At 40.1% G+C, this 24,064-nt stretch overlaps 1 protein-coding gene across 1 annotated transcript in view; it reads right to left on the bottom strand.

Moving 5' to 3' along the window:
• LOC115237866 (cytoplasmic polyadenylation element-binding protein 2) overlaps positions 1-24,064 on the bottom strand; it is a 129,794-nt gene that overhangs the window by 6,998 nt on the left and 98,732 nt on the right. The window lies entirely within an intron of this gene.

The raw sequence follows: 24,064 nt of genomic DNA, 5'->3' as shown, positions 1-24,064 counted from the left end.
TTTCCTTCTGCGTACACGCTCTCTCGCTTTTTTTCGTTCTCATAAATTTGCATGGCTCCGGCTTCCCCTCGTCGCTCGCAATCAGACCGCTCTCTCCCTTCTTCACCTCCCCTTTGACCGTTTCACCTTCTCATCACCAAGGGAGACACGGGAAGAGAGGGAGAGAAAGAGCGAGGGACAGTAAGAAGGGAATAATCCGGGAACGAATGGGAAGCCAACTATGACGACGAGAACGATGATGACGCGCATTCAATCTGATTGCCACGACGACGAAAGCAGGAAGAGAGAGAGAGAGAGAGAGAGATTTCTCTCATCGAGATATAGAGCGGAGGAGAGAGAGAGAGAGAGAGGGGTAGATCGGGGCATTTATGTCGTTTGCCGTCTCTTGCCCGTGAAGTAGATTCGGTATGTGTCTCTCGGCGCAGAGAGATGAAAATTCGTATGACAATGATCAAGGGACGGCTGCGCGATTATCCTCCGCGCGTAGGAGGAACGTGCTTGGATTAGCAGCAGGTGCGTTCATCCTTTGATGAGACCTGCATTGCGTCGCTCGAAAATTAAATTTCCACGCGCGTTGCACAAAGTATTACATTGTCTGCAATTTAATGATAATTATTTAAATAAATGCTAGCAATACTATACGCGAATAATTAAATATTAATATCAATACATATTAATATAATGTTATATAATTATAGTGTTATTATAATAATTGGCTCAATAAATGCTAACGATAAATCTAGTTCTGTTTAAGCGAAAAATCAAGTTTCGTAAAAATTATGATATTTATATAATGCATTTTGAAATCGAGTTTATTGTAATAAAGGAGCTTTACAACGATAAAAGTGTTTCGTGACTATACGGATGCGATTGCGGATCCCGCTTCCTATCTTCTCGATTCAGTGAGATTATGTTTAAATTATGCAGCCTTTTTAACCCCTCAGTTCATCTTAAGCTACCGAAATGAGATTTGAGTTTGCTATCAGGAGAAAGTGTGTGTTCTGTCACCCTCTGTCGAGAGAGACCAGTCGATGGAATTAGAAAAGTAAAGCCGTAATTTAGTATTACGAATTGACGGTATTATAAGTGTCTCTGCTCAGATTTATGTCTAAATTTAACGGAAAATCTTTCGCACTAGTATCAACAGACGCAACATAATTGTCTAGTCATAATTTAGGTAACGGCTTACATAAATAACACAACAGGATACTGTAATATGTATCAGAATTTTGAGTCGATGTTTCTTCCCTTTCTTTCTTTTATAACACAAATATAAAAGAAAATATATAAATATTATTTATCGCATAGGCTCTCTCTCTCTCTCTCTCTCTCTCTCTAATATTCTGTATTAGATATCTCGATAATTAAAATCGAATTTAAGCAATAATTAAAATTTTAATATTTAATTGCACTTTCAAAGTTTATATTTTACGAGAAAGTGAGTTCTCTCTCTTTCAAATTAAATAGCTTAGTCTTTAATTGCTGATAATTCAAAAACTACCAGTGCACCTCGGCACTTCAATTAAGGCGAGAGGACGGTCTCAAAGAATTTGCCGTGCAAATTAAAGAGCGGAGGCTCCTCGTATAATTTCCTCGCGACAGAAATTAAACTCGAACGCCGCCTGCACGCAGAGTGCACGGTGCTCCTCTGTCCCACACAATGCGTTCTAAATTCTGCCTCGGACGTACGGTTACGTAACGCTCGTTTGCCGTGCTGAATAATGCCGCGTCGCTTGCGTGAATCTAAAATCGGCCGACAAGCGACGAGTCGTCGTCTCGTTAGATCGGATTTGTATGCGCGCGACGTCTCCCGGGTTCCCGCGCCCAACGTCTTTTGCCAATCGGGGGGCGAAGAAAGTCGCAACCTTGCCATTCTCCGAAAAGAATAAGTCCGACGTTAATAGCACACGGACAGCAACGCAATCCGACGTATTTGCGAACGACGAATGCGCGGCCAATGTAATGCCGAGGTGATTTATTGCGTAATTTATTCGCGCACGCGGCGTCGCTCGCGCATCAGATGCATCCCGAGCAATTTCGATCTATTTCAGAATTTACGCGAGTTACATTTTAATTATGCAATGTTTAATTACACGTTCGTGCAAATAAATTGCGCGTGTAATTGTACTAAAAATAATATTATTAATTACTAATTATATAGAGAGAATATATAATTAATCTCTTCGCGTTTAATCCGATATCGTGTATTTCGATGGCGGATAATTCCTGAGAGAAGAATACGATAACCGTGTGCGCGAAGAATTATATTGGCGGATGTTGATCATCCCGTCGTATAAAAACGTTACGTTTCGATTATCCGGCGACAAGCGACAAGTCTTCGTCATTTTTTCAAGCGCGAAACGACTCGTATAATTCAGTTTCCGCGTTTACGGCCTCACGATTTATCCGGCTTCTTCACCGTGCAATTTCACCTCGTCGTCGTGCGCGGGATCGATTACTCGGCATGCCCGAAGATACGATGAGGGGGACGGTCTAGAACTTCTCTCCCGCTTTTCTCTCGTGATCCGCCATCAATCATTCCGCAACTTTTGCGGAAGCCTCGATTGCGGGATGGGAATTCGCGAGGGCGATACGACTACCGTTGCCGGCGGTAATTTTAGAATACGGTCGACCGACAAAGGCACGCGCTCCCTCGTCTCTTTCTCTCTCTCTCTCTCTCTCTCGTTCTGTCAGCGCGACGATGTAAAGCCGCGTCGTCATCGAAGTAATGGAATTAAGCTTGCACGCTCTCTTTTCTCGGTCACACACACAGAGATTATCGTATCTCGTAAAAATGTTACGCTCCTGGCGAATCGATCGACGAGTCATAATTCTTGTTATCTTTTATAAGAAAGTTACGGTAGTAAACCGTTTAATCTGCATGTAATAAAACTCGTTGAAACAGATCTACTTGTGTTCAAATTTGAGCATAAATATGTACTTATTTACGCGATCAAAGAAGCGGTTAAATAATAAACATCGTCGAGAAATTAAAGTCAAATGTATAAAAGCAACTAATATCAACATATGCGGTAATCGAATAAATAATTAGCGCAATTTCGGTCGTGCATGTCGTAGCGATTGCGACAACGATCAGATTGACATTTAAATTATAACGTTGCACATATTTGTTATCAAACACACGCGTGTTATAGAATAATAATGATTGTAATACGCGTGCGGGCAAATAGTCAGCGCGAATAGTAGCTTGGCCGCAGCTGCACTTGTTCGGATCGTTTATTTATAGGACGAAGGAGGGCAATATCGGTCAACGCGCGATATAGGTCACATCAATACTCGCGGCGTACGCTCGGTCTGGGGTTAAGGGAAATTATATCTTTGCGGTCACATATATCTCTCTCTCTTTCTTTCCCGTTCTTCTCGATCGGGTGTTTGTAACGTGAAAGTGATCGGGGAAACGTCGTGGCTAGAAACTTGGAGCTTCGAATATAGACCGCACTTGTCTCTAATCGCTTTTAATTAATTTCGCCTGAATTAATTTATTCCTCTCCCGTTTATCGGGATAATACTATTCGAGCAACTCTCGAAACGTGTCTATATCAGGAAATGCTTAAGAACAACGGATTAAACTGTGCGTGATTTATCGCGTGCTGGCAGAAATATTTAGCGAGGCAACATTCAAAGTTAAATGCAGCATTATTTCGCAGCTATATTTCAAGATGCAATGCACGAATATAAAGATTAAAGAAAAAAGAGATGTTTGCTTATTTTCTTATCAGAAATATAATTTTTAAAATGATAATAAAATGGACCTTAATCTCAAATATAAAGATTTGTTTTACAACAAGGTGGAGTTGAGCGATATTCACGAGACCTCCTTATGCTCCTTAAACTCGGATAAATTTCCCATTTGCGGTTAAACTACAGCTTACAACTTAGATTTAATTTGCAAACAAATTCTTGTGTTCCGACAACTCCATTCAGACTGCAATTGCTGCGCTACGCAGTTGAAGGCAGTCGCATCGCAACCGAGGACACCGAATTCCCCGCAGACCGCAGGATTTCGAGCAGAGTCCTCCGTGTCCTCGATCGCGATCGATGGATCGTAAAGGAGGGAGGGTTAGAGAGCGCGTTCCTCTCTATCACGGGTCAACAAATTCGGATCTGTAGGTCGCATACCAGAGCTCGCACACCAGCGTTCGCGATATCGGCACGAGAAACGTGACTAGGACTGGCACTGGCGCTGGTATTGATCAGACGTATATATACGACGAACGTAACCGGGGCCCAGGCCCGCGGCGGCTCGGTTCCCGGGCCTCGGTTTGCCATCAATCATCCCGTAACTCCGACGGGAGCTTCGATCGTCAAGGGCGAGGCCGCGTTTGTGCCGAGTTAAACACGACTCGAGTCTAATTTGTTCCGTCACTATAATTGTGCTTTCGTAACAGTTAATAAATTCATGATAAATTTTTTTTCTCTCTCCTCGATCTATCCGATAACCATTGTACGATATATAAAGTTGCATACAGAGATATATAAAAAATATATTTTATCATACATTATTTTAAAAATAAACTTGTAATTTTTACATTTAATACATATTATTAAAAAAAATAAAGAAAAGAAAAAAGATTTACGAAACGAACATTGAGACGATACATAGTACACATAAAGCATTTTGAGCTTTAAAATTATACTCGTATATTTGGGATTCTTGAAAGACAAGAGATTTTTCTCTTTTTTCCAACCTCCGGTTCAAAAAATATTGCATTACATGAATTTAACTCGAGTGAAAAATGTCGGAGTAGCGTCAGACCGTGGCTTCGAGTGGCTCTAACATAAGACTCGTGACACACGTGAGAGCCGCACGCTCTCGTTCGAAGGCCGACCTACGTGGGGGAGGAAACACGTAGGAGGATATCGCGTGAACAGGGGGAAAAGCGTGGAAGTGTCTCCGGTTTTCACAGTGTTTGTGTGTGGGTTCGTACGTGTGCGTGATAGACAGAGCGCAGCTAGGGAGAGACTTTAGAGCCCGGGGTTCGGCACTCTAATCCCGGCGCCTTTACCCGGTTTTCAACCCCCTGTGCCCACTTTCCCCCGCCATCATCTCCCATCCCCTTCTCCCCTTCCATCTTTTATCGATTTACCCGTGCACCGAGTGCAGCTCGGTTGGCTGGTACGCTGCACATCATCGCCGCCGGACTCGCAAAAGCCCGACGTGTTCTCGTGTTGGTTCCGTGACAACAGAAAGGTACGTTGCCGAATGAAAAGAAAACGGGAAGAAGAGAGAGAGAGAGAGAGAGAAAGAGAGTTTTTCGCGCGCAACCGGCATTTTTATCACCGTCGAGATAGACAAATATTGGTGGAATAATTTGGCGTGTTTACAAATCTTACAGGTCTTTGCAGATTTTTATTTGCTGCTAAAAAAATATATAAAACAATTCCACTTTTATTCGAGAAATTGGATGTAAGCTTCACGTGATGAAACTTCGTTATAAATAGCCGTTCATGTTATATAAAGTTAAATTGGAGATCGCGTTCTCTAGATGGTACGATAAAATGTCTACGATAAAATGTAATTATCAAACTAGCTCTATATAGCATTCGCAAATAATGAGATGCAGTAAATTTCTGTACAGAATTATAATATATGCTATAAAAAATATATCGATAAAATATCTAAAGAATTTATTATGTTTTGTATATTATGCGTCGATTAGACGATTTGTTAAAATTTATCAAAGATACTCTGTATTTCGCGAAATAGGGACTCATTAAAAGAGAAAAATTTTTCACAGAAAATGAAAAAAATAGAGGAACGTGAATGATTATGACATAATTATTTGATATTCCGAAGAGAAATGTCTTTGACAGACCATGCGTGTATGTTTCCTTTAATCTCCAGATTTTTCTCATCATTTTTTTTTTGCACGGTACGTGATTAGGAGCTTTTATCGGAGGTCGTAGAAGAGATTAAACGGCCGACTAGAAACAGCACCATTCGTCAATCCCGAAATCAGATCGGATTTACTTTTACGTTTGCTGACCGAATATCCTATTTTCCGATACATATATTTAGAATTGGGTTACATCGTTACGCTTTATTTAGTTAATCTCCCTGATTTTCGATCCGTGAGATGAGAAAGGGAATGGAAAGAGAATCTCGTGTGATCGGTTTAGTCGGCTTCGCCGAGGGATTTCGTGCCAGTGCCAATAACGATAACATCTTTTTTAACGTCACGAATGTGATAGTATTTGTGTGTAATCCGCTGATTTAAACTACGCAATGTCTCCAAGCCGATTAAGCTCGTTATTGACGTATTTAGGCGGTCTCACTTTTGTAGGATATGTGGAAATTCATGATGTTCTCTTTTGCCAATTAAATTCATAAACCGCAAAACGTTATACGATAAAATCTTATCAGTTGAACTCTCGTAACGAACCAGATGCATAATATTTTGCGTATTTAAAGTTTGACACGACTGCAAGCATCTGCTACGGTTACTGCTTTATTTTATCAGACGATATGAATAAAACAAGAGATTATAAGCGGGAATATATTTTCTTCTTTTGTTGCTTTATTATAAATTACTTGGATTCTGCGATTCAATTTTTACGTTAATTTATGGTCGTGTAAAATCTCGCGGGAATCTTCGCGAGATACCGAGCTTAGATTGAAACACAGTTTAGAAATAACCTGCATATTTAAATTCCAATTTTTTAACATTAAGAAAAACTTAAGCCCGAATAGGGAGACCAGAAGAGAAGGGGAATAAGTAGGGATAAGAGGCAACGGCTAATGCGCCCCTCGCGATTTCAATCCATGCTCGAGGGGAATCATCTCATGGGGATTGACTATGATTGGACAGGTTAGCGCGAGAGCTGCTTTAGTCATCTCTAACGATCGGTCATCAGGACAAACGCGAATCGGTGTAAGTACATGTGATCGGAATGCGAGAAAGCGAAATTGTAAGGAGGCGGAGTAGAAGTAAGGGGTTATTGAAAGGGTTGGCAAGTCTCGAAAATATTTAACTTCTCGAAAAGAATTAGCCAGAGATTACTATATTCTCAGGACGAAATATCATTTGGGTGCGACGATTGGGCTTCGACGATCTCGTTTTCATCTCATTTAATGCAAAAAAATTATTTAATATTAATTCTCTCCCGTACAACATATTATAAAAACAGATGTCGCATAGTCCGAATAATATTATCCGTTATTTGCCAATTTAAATTAATAAAATTTCAACTTTATAAAAAGCTCAAAGAACGCGTTCTTACATTGGATTTAATTGCGATTAAATAAAAATCGTATACAATTTACAGTTTGGATAGGAGTCACGATCGTCTTGTTTCATAAATCGAGCAAAGTTGTGTCCGCGAATTAATAAGAGAATTAAAGAGAGGTGGATATGTCGACTATACAAGTGGCAACCTTAATAAATAATTTAATATCGACGATTAATTACAATGTTGTAACTAAAACTCATTGTCAGTCAAATTAACACTCAGTGTAATGCGTATATAAATTCTTTATATATATTATAAAGTATTTATTATGAGAATTATTCCTTGCGACATCGCTCTTTTTAATTATGATTGTATGCAAAGAAATATTGCTACGCATGAATATCGGATTTTGAAAAATCATGATCGTTCCGGATAACGCGCAGATTTTCTCGATGATTTAAATAAGATGCTGATTTTTCATCGACGCGTTGCTCATCGTAAACGCTAAACGCGACGCCGATAATCCACGCCGACCTTTGAAAACTTTTGCCACTTCGAGATACTTTCCAGAAATTGTCGGCGTAAAAACATCTCGGCGCAATTCGCCGTCAATCTGTTTGCGGGCACGTGTCGTGTTAAGTACGCGCTTTTAACGTGCACGCGTCCCATGTACGCACCTGTATAGAGAAAGATTCACGCGCCTATCTCAAGAACGCCATGAAAAAGCGAAGGAAAGTGAATCCCCAGTCGAGTTGCGCGATTGACGGCCTCGCGTCTATGTGTATAGCGGGTGCCCTCATCACGCGGAATTACATCTGAAAAGGCGGCTCTTAAGGACGACCGGTTGTTGTGAAAACAGAAGTCAGTCTTTCTTTCTCTCTCTCTCTCTCTCTCTCTCTCTCTCTCTCTCTCGACAGCGAGAAGGCGCGTGCGATTTGTACGGAGAATTTATTGAGTTACTATGTAATGGAGGACTCTCGAGTAAAAGGCATTCGGTGGCTGGAAAATGGCATATGCTTATTATCGCGCGTACTTTAATGGATTGGTGTCTCTAGCGAGCGTTTCAAGCGGCTTTGGCGCCGTTAATTTCGAACCCGTTTTCGCTCGAGTTTATCGAAAATCGATTCCGACTCGCTAATGACATTTATAGTGGCGCGGAATAGATGTACGAAAATACAACGTGTCAGATCCAAAAGGGATAACGAGAAGTGAAATATAGCTTCAATCGATCAACTACATATCACGGCGGGCGAATCAAAATTCATATCTTTCAATTCTAGCAAGAATAATTATAAGTATAGCTTTGTGTGTGACCTTCTAAAAAATATTCGCAAAAATTACGACAGTATAAAAACATTTATCGATTATTGTAAAAAAGTAGCTACAAGTAGTATAAACAAATTACTTAGAAAAAGGAAAATTTTTAATATCGAAAATATTATATAAAGTAAAAAAAGACAAAGATATTTCTCTTTCTTTCTATCTCTTATAAAATATAATTAAGATAAAGATGTAAAAATTTAGTTGCACATGAAACTAAATTTTAAAATGTTCACGAAAGAGTAAAAACATTGAAGATGAGAACAAAAAAATATACGATTTGAAAAGATTGGATATTCTCCGCTCTCCTTTCTTATTACCGCTGTCGGGATTAGAGATAATAACGGAAATAATTGGCATGCTCAGACAGAAGGAAAGCTTCGCGAAAGATTCACGTCGGCGAAGGACAAATTGTTGCTAATTGGCCACGGGAGAGAATGTACGAGGGTCTGAATTTTTCGCTCTCGGAGAAGAGGCGAGGAAAGGGGGAGGGGGAGGGGGGGAGGTAGGAAAGAACGCGATGTAGACATTGTATGCTAATGCGGCTATCGAGAGGTGTCCTCTCGCGGGTGCAGCGGAGATGCACGGGGTGCATCGTGCATCCTCGTCGCAGCGCGCGCCCGCGCTGAACTCGCCGCGATCGATTGACGAGCGTGAGTTACAGCGTCGAGCGGGTCCACGGGTCAAAGAGCGAGGCTATTTCCAGGCAGTCGTTACCGTTCGTCATTTTAACCCGAGCCGCTTGACGTCTTTCAGACATTCTTGCGACGCGGCGAGAGGATTTTACATTCCGACGTCCTCCTCCTCCCTCTCTCTCTCTCTCTATCTCTCTCGCGCGTTTCACCCTTTGTACTATAATACTCGCTAAGTAAACGGACAGTTAATTTACACGAGAAGACACGCAAACGCGATTAACGTCGGCGCAAATATAATTCGTCTTAGGAAAGCCGTACGTATGTTTCGACGATCCAAGCGGAATAGCATGGACAATCGTCACAATTCTGGGAAAGGATGCCGCAGGTAATATCGCAATGGAGGGGCTTCACCTTTATGTCGTATCAGCGGTTTGACGTCACATGTTTAATGAGAAGTTTCTATAATCAGTCGTTGTATTTAACGAACGATCGCGAATACTATAATTGCAACGCAGTGAGAGGCATAGATAACTTCCCTATTTCTGTGCGATAAAACTTCGCGAGGATAGGGAAATCTGACATGTGAACGATGTGGACATATGTGCTTATCTTTTTTTCATGATAGATCGGCGTCAATATAATTCAATAAATCGCGTCAAAGAGAAAGCGCGTGTACTCTATGCGCATTTCTGTTCCTTTATTTTATAAAATCGACAATTAAATATTATTAAATTGTGCAGTCATGTGATTGTAAATTTAATAGAAGAGAAATAAAAGTCGAAAATTTTTTATAATCGGCTAAATTTTTATACTTTACCATAATTGCAAAAAATATGTTTGTTTTGTATCTCAAGAACTCGGTAAAGAATATTTGTAGAAAAATAATTGTCTGATTTTTTTTTTTTGTAATTATTATATATCATTTATAGCATCTGTTTTCTCTCTCTCTCCTTTTCTTTTTAATAAATCAAAATACCGATATGCTACTTGCCGTAATCTATTTTATTTTTATTGCAATTTCTCCTAAATGAAACAGATGTTTTTAGTAGCGATAATATTATCGATAGTGGATTTATAGAAAAATAGAGTATCCGGGTGCGAGGGAACGATTCGTTAAATTAAATTAAAGACTATGCATTCTTGCATTCTAAAAAATAAACTTTTCGAGATTTTTTTTTTATCGGATCCGGCGCCCTTCACGAGACTGATCGCGAGAGCACGACGATCGCCACGAATCGCGGCACCCTTTGCTCGGCTTCTGTCTCATCGGCGTGTCGCCCCGAAATAAAAAGGGGGAAAAAGGGCCCCGAGGGCCGGCGTCTATGAAAGTAGAAGTGATACGCACGAAAGAGGCGATATTTTCGTTTCAACGCTCAACGACAGTTATGGAACATCCCTCACACACACACACAGACACACACACACACAGACAGAGCGGAGGAGGGACGCTCAGCTTCGGATCAATATTACAGGTAGCAGCTCTCTCTACTCCCCGGTACTCTGTACCCCCTCGCGTCCCTTCACCTCTGCGCTGCGCTCTCCGCCCTTCCTCGATCCCCCCCTCGAACACCCGGTAATACCCGGCTTCGCGTGGGTAGCTAGGCAGGTAAAGTACGTATATAAACGCTCTAACTGTGCGTGTTCTCTACACGTGCATCTGGGTGCATCACGCACGACGCCGTGTGCGCATTGGAGTCTTGTCACCCGGTATATAGCCTGTAATTTTTACGGAGCGCGATAAACAATGCTATACGATTGCGATCGCGCAATCGTCACGAATATTCGTGAGATGGTGAACTTCAGGCGAAACACGCATGTTAAATGCATTACAAAACGGCCGTTTGGCAAACGGCCGCAAACGCGTTAATGAAACATTAGATACACTAACAAAATAGATTGCTATCTATTGAAATACATACGCACTATGCGTGTTAAAGTAGTAACATCGGAAATAAAATATATTTTACAAAAGAATGTCTTTTAACGCGTATTAAATGTCAATTACTGCAATTAAAGTTTTTTCAAAATACGTTTATATATCATCCGTATATCTTCTTTTTAATGTCAATGTAAGAGATTCGGAAGTCCTTAAAAAATAGCAACAAACATATACACGCATAAGGTCCAGTTATAGTCATCGTTCGTAGAAACCGAAGGAGGCAGGAAGTATACCTTTTCTGACACCGATAAAGTCTGTACCGATAAAGCCGAGCAGGTAGATGATACGGCCGGCTGACCTGATACGTGGGCGTATCGCACAGTATGAGTGATAGTGTTGTGCACGACCCGGTATAAGGGGGGGGGGGAGAGGGGGCTAACATGTGTCACGAGCACGTGCTGCTGGCCGCAACGCAGCAAGATATGAGCGCGTGCACTTAAACGCCGGTGTCGGTTACGTTATTAAGAAACCTCACAGAGCGAGCGCGAAATTGCCGTCCCGAGTAAGATTTCGTCGTGCGTATGGATCGAAGATATGGTAGAAAGTATCGTTCTGAGTTCGCGCACGTGAATGATGAAAATTCGTGCAACCGTGAAAGCTCCTTCTTTCTCCATTCGCGAAAAACTTTCGCGGTAGTCTTCACCGCGACAACCGTCAATTTCCCTTAACCGGGCTTGCTGCCTGAAATATATGGAAATAGGTCGAAAGATAATCGAGGCCCTCTGAAATTACAGCCATCGGTGCCGGCGAGTTAACGATTATTATTGTCAAATTGCAACGATAATTTCGAGGCTTGGAGATTTTAACGGAAGCAACATTATCGCGAACGTGTAATTTACAGGCGATTACACGTACCATAGCACGCGAACTTTATAGTATATGTTAAGCTCTATTTAATTTTTTAATAATTTTAATTAATCGCTACATTATAAGAGAAGAAAGATATCAAAATGGAACCACACTAATCACGAATAGACGTAAAATAAATTTTACAAGCAAAAAAAAGTTTGTTTTGAAAAGACCAGATAAGTTATACAGATCGAATTTATCGCGCTTATGACCGGCTTACGGGTGGACAGACGTTGCTGGAAATCGCGTTAACGTAACCCACTCTTCAACGTCGCCGATTTCGCGAGAACGATTAATGGATCTCGCCGGCTCTCGCGCGACTGAAATAAATGGCCGTTCCGCGGCCACCCGTTAGCGCGCGACGACGGGCACACGGGATTCACAGCTGAATCGGGGCGGATATCAGCCGCTCAGGAGAGGCGGCGCACGCCGTCATTTAATTCCCTCTTATCTGCTCCGGGCGCCGAGAAAACGGGAGAAAAACGTACACGGGGGAAGAGATGAAGGATCGCTCCTACGTGCTGGGTGTTCCATTAACGAGCAGTATGTGACTCTCGCGTATGTCACATCTCGCTTCATCCCGCGGGTCGCGGAAACCATCGAATATGTGTTAGTGGTTTACGGTCCCATAGAGATATTTTGCATGCATAAGAGAGATATCCCGCAAATTCTAGCGATATACTTTTTGCGAGAGAAGGGGGAAATACGGAATATCAATTCTCAAGTAATAATTTAGCGTTGTTGAAGAGAGAGTCTCATTCTTATAATATTAAGCATTATAAAAATATTGACGTTATCTTTTTACGTAGTATCGCTCACGGTTTTTTATGTTACATGATAATATTTGTAAAATTGAATAAAAAAATTCTTTATCGCGTTAGATCTATCATTTCTCAACGATAACAAGTTTATCTTCGTTATCATTCTCATAATTTCTCGGTAGCTTCAAGAAGTTCGCTCTAAAACAAGATAAATCGATCGACTCGCGCGTATAGTCGACCTCGTATACATATATACGAGCGAAACAAACCCATGGAAGACCCCGAAGGATAAGTCGAAGGGACGCGTACAGCCCATTCGACGAGATAGCATAGCAAAGAAAGGGGGGCCTAACCGAGAATATTGAAGCGTATGCACGAAAAACGGGGAAGGTTCTCTCTTTCTCTCTCTCTCTCTCTCTCTTCCTCTTCCTCTTTCGGTGGAGATGTGCCGGGTGAATATTTGACCAACTACTACTACTACTACCCGAAATATATATAATGGCCAAAACGGAATAGTGGCGCGCGCGAGCAACGTCGCGTGTATACGCGTAATGTATGCGTGTGTGTGTGTGTGTTGCTGCTGTACATAAAGCATGGAAGAGGAAACGCGTGCGCGTACCGAGGTGAATGCCCTTTTCCAGGCATCTATCCCCTCCGGGGAGTGATTCCCCTCGCGCGACGCCCGCTAACCCCATCGTGTTTTCCTAGCGTCTCGGCGCAATTTTTTATTTTACGGTTAGATCCTGTTTTTTTTTTTTTTCGTCTTTTTTCTCCACGCGTTTGTCTATTCTAGTTCAAACGATGCGAGCTTCTACGATCCTAGTGGAAATATAAATGGGTAGACACGTAAAGTTGTAAATAAAAGTCTGCATTAAACAATTATAAGAAAGATTAATGTGTACTTATTTTTCATTTTATAGCAATGGCAATGGTCCCATGTGAAATAAGATTTATTATATAATATAAAATAATCATCTAATATACGATATGTAATAAAAATCCAAAGTAATTTCCTTAACGAACTTTTCTATCTCCATTAATTTTCATACCTTGCTTTATCTTTATCGCACTCTTATCTGCTTTTCATTTAAGTTGGAATCTCCCTCATTTAAACAACGTGTTATTGTATACTGTTATTAGCTATTCCTAAAAAATTCAATAATTGCTCTTCTTTTTATGCACATATTATTACAGCGAGATGTATATTATTAGAAAATTTGTAAGATCTTGGAATATAAACGAATGCATTTTTTCTTCCTTTTTTTCTCGTCCTTTTCTTCTGCTTCCCCTGCTTCTTTCTTCTCATGACTGTTACGACGTGCATCACGCGATTGTATCACGTGTGTGATATAGCGGGCACGATGGAGTACGACGTCGTTAACCTATCGTGAGGGCACTGCACGGAAGCTGATAAAAGCGGCACGTGCATCGCGTTCGGTAAATTCTCGAGGAAATCTCGGGCAGATATCACCGGCGAATTTTAGTATCGCGAGCGCATAATTCCGCCGCAAATCGTGGGGGAAGGTACTGAGAAGTATCGATAACGGTTTAAATATCCCGTATACACATACATATTATATACATATATATGTATATTATATATACAAACACACCTGTATACATATAAATACACACAAATTAAATATAAAAATAAATAATTTAACAAAAAAAGATGCGACGAGTGTGAGCCAAGTAGTAAAACTGTCTTTGGATCATTAGTGCTTGTATATACATACATTAGTTGTGATTGTATGAAGAGAGGCAAAAATATAAGCTTCGCTATAAAGAAATATTTATTTTATAGCACATTCACGCGTGATCGCTTTTCCGGCGTCTCTTTTAATAGTCATATCCATCATTGTTCGCTATATATATATATATGTATATATATGGGGGTTGATTAGCGTTTCGTGTAAGCTTCAAGGGTGTTCCGCGAAGTCGTCGAAAGGGTGAAATGTGCCCACGAACCATGAATTCGTAACGCCCGTAATTACGCAAGAATAATTAGTACGGCCTGCGCTTTATCCCAAGAAAGTCGCGCGACCCCTTCAAATGCTCCAACAGGGGCATCTAAAATTATTAATGACGTCGTAAATAATAGCATGAATCATTAATTCTTATTTAATTAAGTGAAGGAAAGCAACAGACTCTTACTGATGCCGGTGAGGATAATTGGAATTCGTAATTAAAATTTGTTAGTCTCTCATTGATTCGTTATTTATACTACCATCAAATATCGATTCCGTTATCTTAAATAGTTTTAAATTAAATTATAATGTTTAATTTATAGACTTATATATTATAGACAAGCTTAAATTATAAAATCCCCCAAAAATTTTCTTTGAAATAACATACATTTTATTCTTATTATTTCTTTGTGCAAAAAAAAAATACTTGATGTTCATAGATTTCTAGTTTATTTCTTGCCTCCTTTTTTTTATATACTTGCTATAGGATGGCTACGTCCCTGCTGCGACCAGCTATCGCACGAAAAGTATTTCGACGTAATATACGTTTCAAGAGCCAGGACGGGGGATACGACTGAATTGTTCCTCGGTTGACGGCCGGCGCATTTCACCCCCCGCATCGGAATGAACACAAAGCGGTAACAGCTTCCTCCCTTTCACTCTCAATACTCGTCCCCGTTCTGTCATCTCCCCTTGCAAACTCGCCGGCTCGTAAGTTCATTAATGACTAGCCGCACGTTATTTCATCGTGCGCCTTTTCCGCGACAGAATTATCGCGTTTTCCGTTACCAACAAAACGGTGCGCGTAATTGAACCATCGTCGCGAAACTGACGTCCGTCGAACGTTCAATTGACGTACGACTAATTAACCGCATTCTCCAAAGTTCGGGAAATCGATTTTAAAGCGGTTGTCATCGTCCTTCAGGCGATTCGGCTACGTGACGTCAGAAGCGGTTTTACCGACGACCTATGCTCTTATAAAAGAACAAGCATCAAAGTATAGATGTAAAATATTATAGAAAGAAGAATATGTATGTCATGTTTCTCGTGATTCAGCGGAAGTATAAATTTAGCGCACTTTACTATATTTCATAAAAATATATCTATATTTTTTAATGTTTTATGCTCGACAAAAATTAATTCTCCCCCTTGTAAATGAGTAAAAATATATATCTCATCCTACTAGATGTTTATCCGGATTGTGAACAAGGGCTATCATTAGTCACGACAACGAAATGAAGGTTCACTTTAAGGATACCGAATACGCTATTTTATAGGCGCTACCGAATTCAAAGGCGAGCGGGGGGTGGTTTAATCAATGTAAAAATAGAAACTTTCGTGGCGCAACCCTCCTGGTCATTTGGATCGGATGACGAAGGAGACGGCTCGAAGCGACTGATTTTTCGAGGGCGGGAAAGGGCAGCTGGTCACGCGAGTTTTTACGAGCCGCATGCAAATGCGTGCCCCATCTACGTGATAAACTCACCCCACTCTTCCTTCCGCTCTCCTCTCAGCCCCTTCTCCGTCCGTCCTTTTTTACCTCACCCCATCCGCAGACGCCGCAAATTCCCATCTTGATACCGAGCGTCATAAACCACCGTACCGACGCGTCGTCGTCGGTCGATCGGCTTGAAAAACAATTACGATCTCGCGGTTATTCACGCGACGGCGCGGCGACGGAATGACTTGGCTCGTTATATCAGCTGACGCGCGACAAATTGCACCGTCGCACTTCGCTGTGACGTTTGATTCGACGGATACGGCTATTTGTATATTTCCCAGAGGGAAGATCGCCCCGAAATTCCTGACAAAAATTTCGCCGATGATACTTTCGTCAACGCTATTTCATCAACACCGAGTTCGATCAACGGTACACGCATTCGCCGACATAAAATTCTCACGTAGTGAAAGAAAAAAACAAAAACGTTTTCTCGTTATTGCAATTTTCGAGAGAAAATGCTTTTTCCTTTAATCGCATGTTTTTTTTTTCAAAATTCGCTTTTGTGTACATGTGGGAAATTCGACTCGTGACGAAAAAAGAGTCGAGAGAGAGAGAGAGATACTAATCGATTTCAATTCCTGCGTCATTGTCGCGTCGCTTTTCTTCTCAGATTGTCAAGCTAAATTAACCGCGTCTCAAGGATAAAACTGCCCATATGATATATTAGACCCTTCTGACCGTAAAAGAATTCCCATATAACGCGATTTACGTTCCGCGCCGAGTCGGAGCCGAAAGTACGGCCGGTTGTTTATCTCCATAAAGGCGCGCTAAAAATTTCCTCGTTCCCATCAGAAAAGCCGTAGGGTGGAATCGTGGCAGATGAGCGGAGGTTCGTAGCGACGTGCAAGGATCAAGGCTACGATGCGGCTAATCCAATTTGAGGCGGAGAGTAAGAGAGGGGAAGAGAGAGAATCCGGTTTATCGTAATAATCGTCTATTGTTGAGGGAATATAATGAATGTTGTCTCATGGAGACGACGCCTGGCGTCCTTCTTCTTTCATTGTGTCCTTCCTGTCCTACGACAGACACAGCACCTCGGAATTCCACTTGTTGGCCCCCCGTTTTCCCCAGTCTCTCTCTCTCTCTCTCTCTCTCTCTGTCTCTCTTTCTGTCGTTCGGCTACCGATTTAATTTTAGATAAGCTTTAAGGGATTGACTTCTCAAGGACTGTCCTTCTGTCTGTTAGCCGGAGGCAGCCGGTCGTCAAATGGGCGCTCGTCTCTCGTGTCCCGTGACATCAGAAATTCAATTTGCCAGACGACGCGACGATTTACGGAAACAGTTTATCGCAGACGGTGGAACAATTTTGTTTCGTCTATATGATTATAAAATAAATTTTAGCGTAATTGATCTCTTATCATAAACCTGTCCGCATGCACATAATATGTATTCATTCCGTCCGCGGGTGAATTTCTTTTTTTAATTGTGCGTTTCGTTTCGGATAAATTTCGCTTTGTAAAAATCGTCGCTTCACATAGCTCGTATATTATGTATCTATAAAAGTATGTATTAATTAACAAAAAAATATTTATAATATAATTGTTTTTACTTGACACAACTCAGATATTCACAGAGTTTTAGAAAAGCACAACTTTATATACGAATTCCTACCGAAAATGAGCATTAGAAATAATAAATTTTATACGATATTGCTGTGAACCCCTCATTCATGGAATGACTTCACTCGCGTAAATTCCACGTATTATTCTACCTCAAATATAAATATCTCAATGGAATATTTATTTATATTCGTGATACGTTAAACAAAACAACCTGTTGATTTTATCTCGCTGGTTCATGATCCACATCTCCGCTATCTTTGGTCAGTCCTGATTATTACTTACCGAAACAATTCGAAAAAGCGGTTTAAATTATCTCATTTCACTCCGATTTGTAACAAATCGGTTCTATTCATCGGCGCGAGACAAAAAGTTATCGAGGAACGAGAGCGTGGAGGATGATCGCAACGGCTAGACAACGTTTCAGCTATAGTACTCGATGATGGCTACGAGCAAAGCGTCCGTGAGAGGGGTCGTTTGCCGTTTACAACGACCATCGCAATGAATCGCGGCGGAAAGAGCGAAAAACACTCGGTACGATGCGCGTCGAAACGGCCGAGCCAGTCCCTCGACTGTAGACGCGAATCAAGTTTGTGACGCGTGAAGGGCGGGATAAGCGTTGCGTTGAAAAGATAACACCGGGGCAAAGGACAAATTAAAAAAAGAAAAAAAGAAAAATATCTTCACGTGTTAAAAAAAATTAAAAATAGGATTCGAGTAAAATTGAATAAAAATTTTATGATATAACTTAATTTAATGAAAATATATAATATAACATTATAATTTTTTTCGATAGTTATATGAGATCACGCGATCCATATAATATTATCGCGCTTGCTGTAACAAATTAAAAGGACGATCTCAACATATTAAAAATTTAAACGTATAATCTGCAATTATACGAAATGCAACGCCACCACGATAATTTGCATAACAAAATTCCGCGGACATAAATTATACTTCGATAATAGCGCTAAATTACAAGCATCATCGCTCTTCTCCAACGTATTCGAAGTCGAGCACGGACGGTCACGCGCGAACATCGATTCGCTCCGTGCTAGATGTTAATCGGATCGATATCTCCCGTAAATTAATTAGCCGGCATATCGGGGTCGCCATCGTCGCCAAAGAGAAGAAAAAAATATTTGCGGCGACTGGCGTTTTAGGGTTATTCGGGTTTTCTGTCGCAGCTGCTCGACGGTATCCATGACGCCGCAAATGGACCAGACGATAGCTCGAATACCGTGAACCGGAAATGCGGGATAGTTTGTCCCCTTCCGCGTCGTTTTATACATTGGCGCAGTGCGAGTAGCCAGTCCAGGCGGAAAATGTTTCTTTAAAAAACGAGACGACGGATAGACATCGTCGTCTTTGAAAATAACGCTTGAAAGAGCGGCTATTACGCAAACGGTGTTCCCACGAAAAAGAGCACCGGATGTAACGGTGGAATAAGGAGAACGGTGACAATGGCCGTGTGTTGATCGATAAACGATCCAATCGCTTATACCGTGATCCGCGATTAATTGACGATTTAATTGACGAGCTATATAAAATTTTGCAAACATTGCGCGCGTTTTTGAAAAAATTGATTTATTGTAAATTGCTTATGATAAAAAATATATATTATTGAATTTTATATTAATTATTAAACGCTATATCTCTCTATGATGATAACTTTAGTATTTTTTGACAGACAGCTGATTCTATATTTAGCACGAAATTAATATATAGCAACAGGGAGTGAATGTGATTGGAGAGTAAATTGGAAATAGATTGAAAAGTCGCTCACACCATCTCTGTCCTTTCCACATTCACTTCAACTTACTTTCCTGTTCGATCACTAACTTTCCCCGGGGAGCTACCTTCATAGCCATATTCGCGGTTACCACAATACATGTTCGACGCGACTGCGGTTTGCCATTTAGTCACTGCGGGACATCTGACGCGCCTAAAATTTCAGTTAACGAAATTATCGTTCGCAATATTACGCCGAAAGAGACTCTTTTATACGAGGAGAGGTCTCGGGTGGTCTTGATTAAAGTGCGACATACAATTAATTAATCCCTGTCCGGTGCGGTTGAAGCTTTTTTAACGACATGGTTAAGGAAATAATAACGTTAGGCTGGTCGTTCCAGGATCTCGCTCGACCCAAGAGCGTTAATGGCGTAGGGGAAGGGAAGGGAAAGGCGCGAAGCGGCAATTAAAATGTTACTAGTGACGCGACATCGGCCACTTTTTTTTCCCTCGACACGAGCCGTATTTAACGCACTTGTTTCTCAGCGTACTATATCGTGAAATCTCGTCGTAATTTCGTCGTGGCAACCGCGCGGATTACTAGAATTATTAACAACTTTAGAAAATTCTACGAATTAATGAGCGCGCGTCTCAAGAGGTGCTCGCATCTCGTCGTGGTCGCCGTCGTTTCTCTCTCTCTTTCTCTCTCGACTCCGTCCGACCCTTTCACCCTCTTCCCGTTTTTACCCGGCCTAGACGAAGTACTTCCCTCAACCTCGCTCCCATGGCCACCCCTCTTCCGTCATGTCGCAACAAGAAGGCTGCGTCAGCTGTGCGATTGTGTGATTCGTCTACGACGTCGTCGACGCGTTCGCTCGAGGGAATTAGAAGTATTTTAACGACGGGATAAGAGTAGGAGATCGCGGAGGGTGAATAGAATTAACATCAAAAAGTGATACCCCGGAAATAATATAATTATTTATGAGATAATTAAACGTAATTGTTTACTGACGACACAAAGGGTATCAGATTAAAGTCAAATCAGTTTAATAATAGAAAGATATCTCGAATCAAGGTTAAAAACTGCTCTATCTTTTTTATAAGTATAATAAATATAGATGTTTATTTAGTAGGTACAAAGACAATTTCACTTCCCGAGATAAAGAGGTTCCGTATTGAAAGCTCAAGTAAATTGGACGTATATTAATGACGAATAAATATATAACAGAACGGCGATTTAAAGTTAAAATCTTGCTACGAGAAAAGCATAGTAAGACGGAATAAAAGTATTGCTTCTTAACGATCGGAGGAGACGGCGGAATAAATTGAAACGAGTGGTGGTAAATTAATGAGCGAGTTTTTAATTTAAAACCTGATTCGTTTTGCATTTCCGTCCGTCGTTACTATAGCAACGGACTTTTCTCTTTTTGTTTTTCATCGGGAAAGCAAAATTTATAACCAGCTGCAGCTACATAATCTAAAAAATTCGAAAAACTAAGAATAAAAAAAGATATAATTAAATAACATCATTCTATACGCTATAGTATGAGTCATGCAATGACGCAATTGATAGAAATTTGCATTTTCGAATAATTCTAAATAGAAACGTAGGACTTTCCTTTCTTCCATCCAATTTCACTTACTGTCCCTTTCGAATGGTTGTTTCTATGGCAAACAAACTATAAAATTCAATGGAGTAAATTTCGAAAAAATGATATGATATGCTGACTTCGCGGGAAGTTAGCATATCATTTCTCAACTTCCGTTATTTATGTTAAATGACCAGAACTATTGTTAAAATTTATCAGGAACTATAGAACTCGGCTGTATGCAAAGAGAACTCCACTTTTTTTTTTGATATGCTGACAATTGATATGCCAACTTCATACACATCCCTTTCGATTTGTTGTTTCTATCAAAAACTCCCCTTCGTAAGGCCATAAAATGAACGATATAAGAAATTCGTATACGATCAAAGATACCGTTTTGTTTAGATACCCTTGTATGTTGTTTGTTCTATCGTACCAATCAAATTTCAGTTAAAAAAGATTAGATAATTTTTCTTACAATATTCAGCATATAATTCTCAAATTATACGCATATAAAATCGGATTTATTATTATAATAAACAATTTGTTATAAATACTAACAATTTATCATGGTAATTATATACACACCTATAAATGTGTAAAATAATTCCAAAACTTCTCTATGTATATCGGTGTTCATATTTCTATATACTAACAAGTTCTTCTATCAAGCGTTGCACGCGCAATAACATCCGTGAAAAAAATCTAATTCACTGTTTTTTATGATAATGAGCGTGATTATTAGTCGTGACCGAAGAATGACTTTCCCGGAATCGTCTAACGATGATAGTGCGATTTATAGTCGCATTTTATAGAACATAGTCGCGGTATTATCGCGACTCGGTGTCGCGATTAATAAAGCGTTCCCACGATAAAACTTGATTTTTCACGAGGCCCGCTAATTACCTGTCCGTCTGTGTGATTTACAAACAGCAGTAAACACGAACCGTTTGACGGACGGCCGACAAGACAAGCTTACGCTTTATCGAGGATAATATTCCGCCTAGAGGAGGATTCTCTTGGATGACCCGGCACGTTCGCAACACTTTGCCACAAAAGCTAACGAAAAATATCCTTAACTCTTCTACTACCTTGTAATGAGATTATAGAAGACAGCTTTCCTACCGCGTTCTGATCACCAGTAAATAATTTTCATCTCAGGCTTTACTTTCACATATATATGCGTCAATACGACAACGAAAACTACTTAATCTGAAATTAATGTATAACGGAAAAGAAGCTTTTTGATGTGGAATGAGATCTTATTATTCCTGTAATGTTTTAATTTCGATCTACTGTTTAACAACTTTAATTACCACGATCTATTTAATTTTTGTACATATATACGAGTCAATAAAAAAATCATTTAAATTTCAAATTAAAATAATTATAAAGTAATAAGACTCCAGACAATTTTTCCACCGCATTTTAATTAAGATACAGAAATTAAATATAGATAATTGAACTAATCTCCTTAACTTTCTTGGTAAAGAAAGAAGCTAGGAAGAACTAGAAATATTTCGAGAAAAATCGCAAAGAAATTCTCTACAAGAGAATATCCATTTTTTAAAATCTGTATTATGTTCCATGGCTCATCTTCTGGTTCAGGTAGCGCAGGTACGTGCCACGCCTGCGTGTATCATAAAGAAAGGGGAATCCGGGGCGCACGCGTTGCACTCTTGACCTTTCGAAAGTCTTGTGCAACCGAAACCGCGGGGAGGCCGTAACCATTGCATCGAGAAGAAAGGGAGAAGGGTGGGACGCGACATTTCAGCGATACTCCGGGGTTACGAATACATCCGTTCACCCTCGCGAGCCCGAAATGCAGCGCGCGCTCGGGATCGAGCGAATTTCCTTGCCACTCCTTGATCATGACAAAGGCCGAAAGACAAAAGAATTCTCCGCAAATTTCTACATCATTTATTTAACGAAATTGAGGCTAAATCCCTCGTAATTCGAATAAATAATTTAAATTAAGTTGTTGCTAAACAAAAAATTAAATAATTAATTATATATCAAGGCTTTTTTAACGATGGTCGTAAGATCACAACTGTCACGTGTATTTATCGGAGATTTTTGATTCAGAATGATTCAAGACGCGATCCAAGACATGTTCCAAGATACGATCGCTATGCGGAAAGTATCTTGGATAAGATACGTGAGATTTATTTCGCACATGTGCGACTTTCTCTAATTTCGTCAAATCATATATATCGTGAGTGAAGAACATGTCGGTTATAGTGCTTTCTTTTGCAATTTAAAGAACATCAACTTTTTTTCGAACGCAAAAATGACCGCTGCTCTTAATACTGAACGAATCTCGTCGCTCGTACACGCAGATCTTGAAAAACCAGTCCTCATTATTCTCTAATTTTGTCTCCTCTTCCTTTTATTTCCTCTCTAATTTTCGCTAATCGAGAAAGTTGTGACCAAATCAAAACGGAGTGATTAGCCGTTGCAAAACGCCAGTTATTTTCGAAATATGTTTCTTATTATCGCATCTAAGCAAATATCGAGATCACGTAAAACAATATATTAGCAACTTTAATTATACAATTTTCAAAAAATTAAACAATGCATTTACAACTATAATTATACATTACACTCATAATCAGGATGGATCAAAATATCTATTCTAAGCAATATCTTGTGGAACAGAGACAATCAATATGATATTATATATTCTTATTATAATATAAAATTATATTTTAAAAAAATTTCTTTTCGCTCATCTATAAAATTAATTTTATGCGACTTAAGTTTCTTTTATTCGCGGCTTCGGAAAATGTATTATTTGTCTATCGAGCGATAGTGTGTGTCGTAAGAGCTCCATTATATCCTTACGATTGCAAATATCGCGAGTACATCTTACCGTACAAACGATTCGAGTAGTGTACCGTTACTGCATATTTCATCCGAACCGATCGAATGACTAAAGTGCCGAGTTCGCTTCTCGCTTACCATCTTTCGACATTAGATCAAACGATAAACGTAATAGCGGAGCGAGGTAAAAGGAGAC

Source organism: Formica exsecta, unplaced genomic scaffold (genome assembly GCF_003651465.1).
Source record: "Formica exsecta isolate Colony F162 unplaced genomic scaffold, ASM365146v1 scaffold314, whole genome shotgun sequence".
Taxonomy (NCBI): domain Eukaryota; kingdom Metazoa; phylum Arthropoda; class Insecta; order Hymenoptera; family Formicidae; genus Formica; species Formica exsecta.
This window is presented reverse-complemented; position numbering and strand designations above follow the sequence as displayed.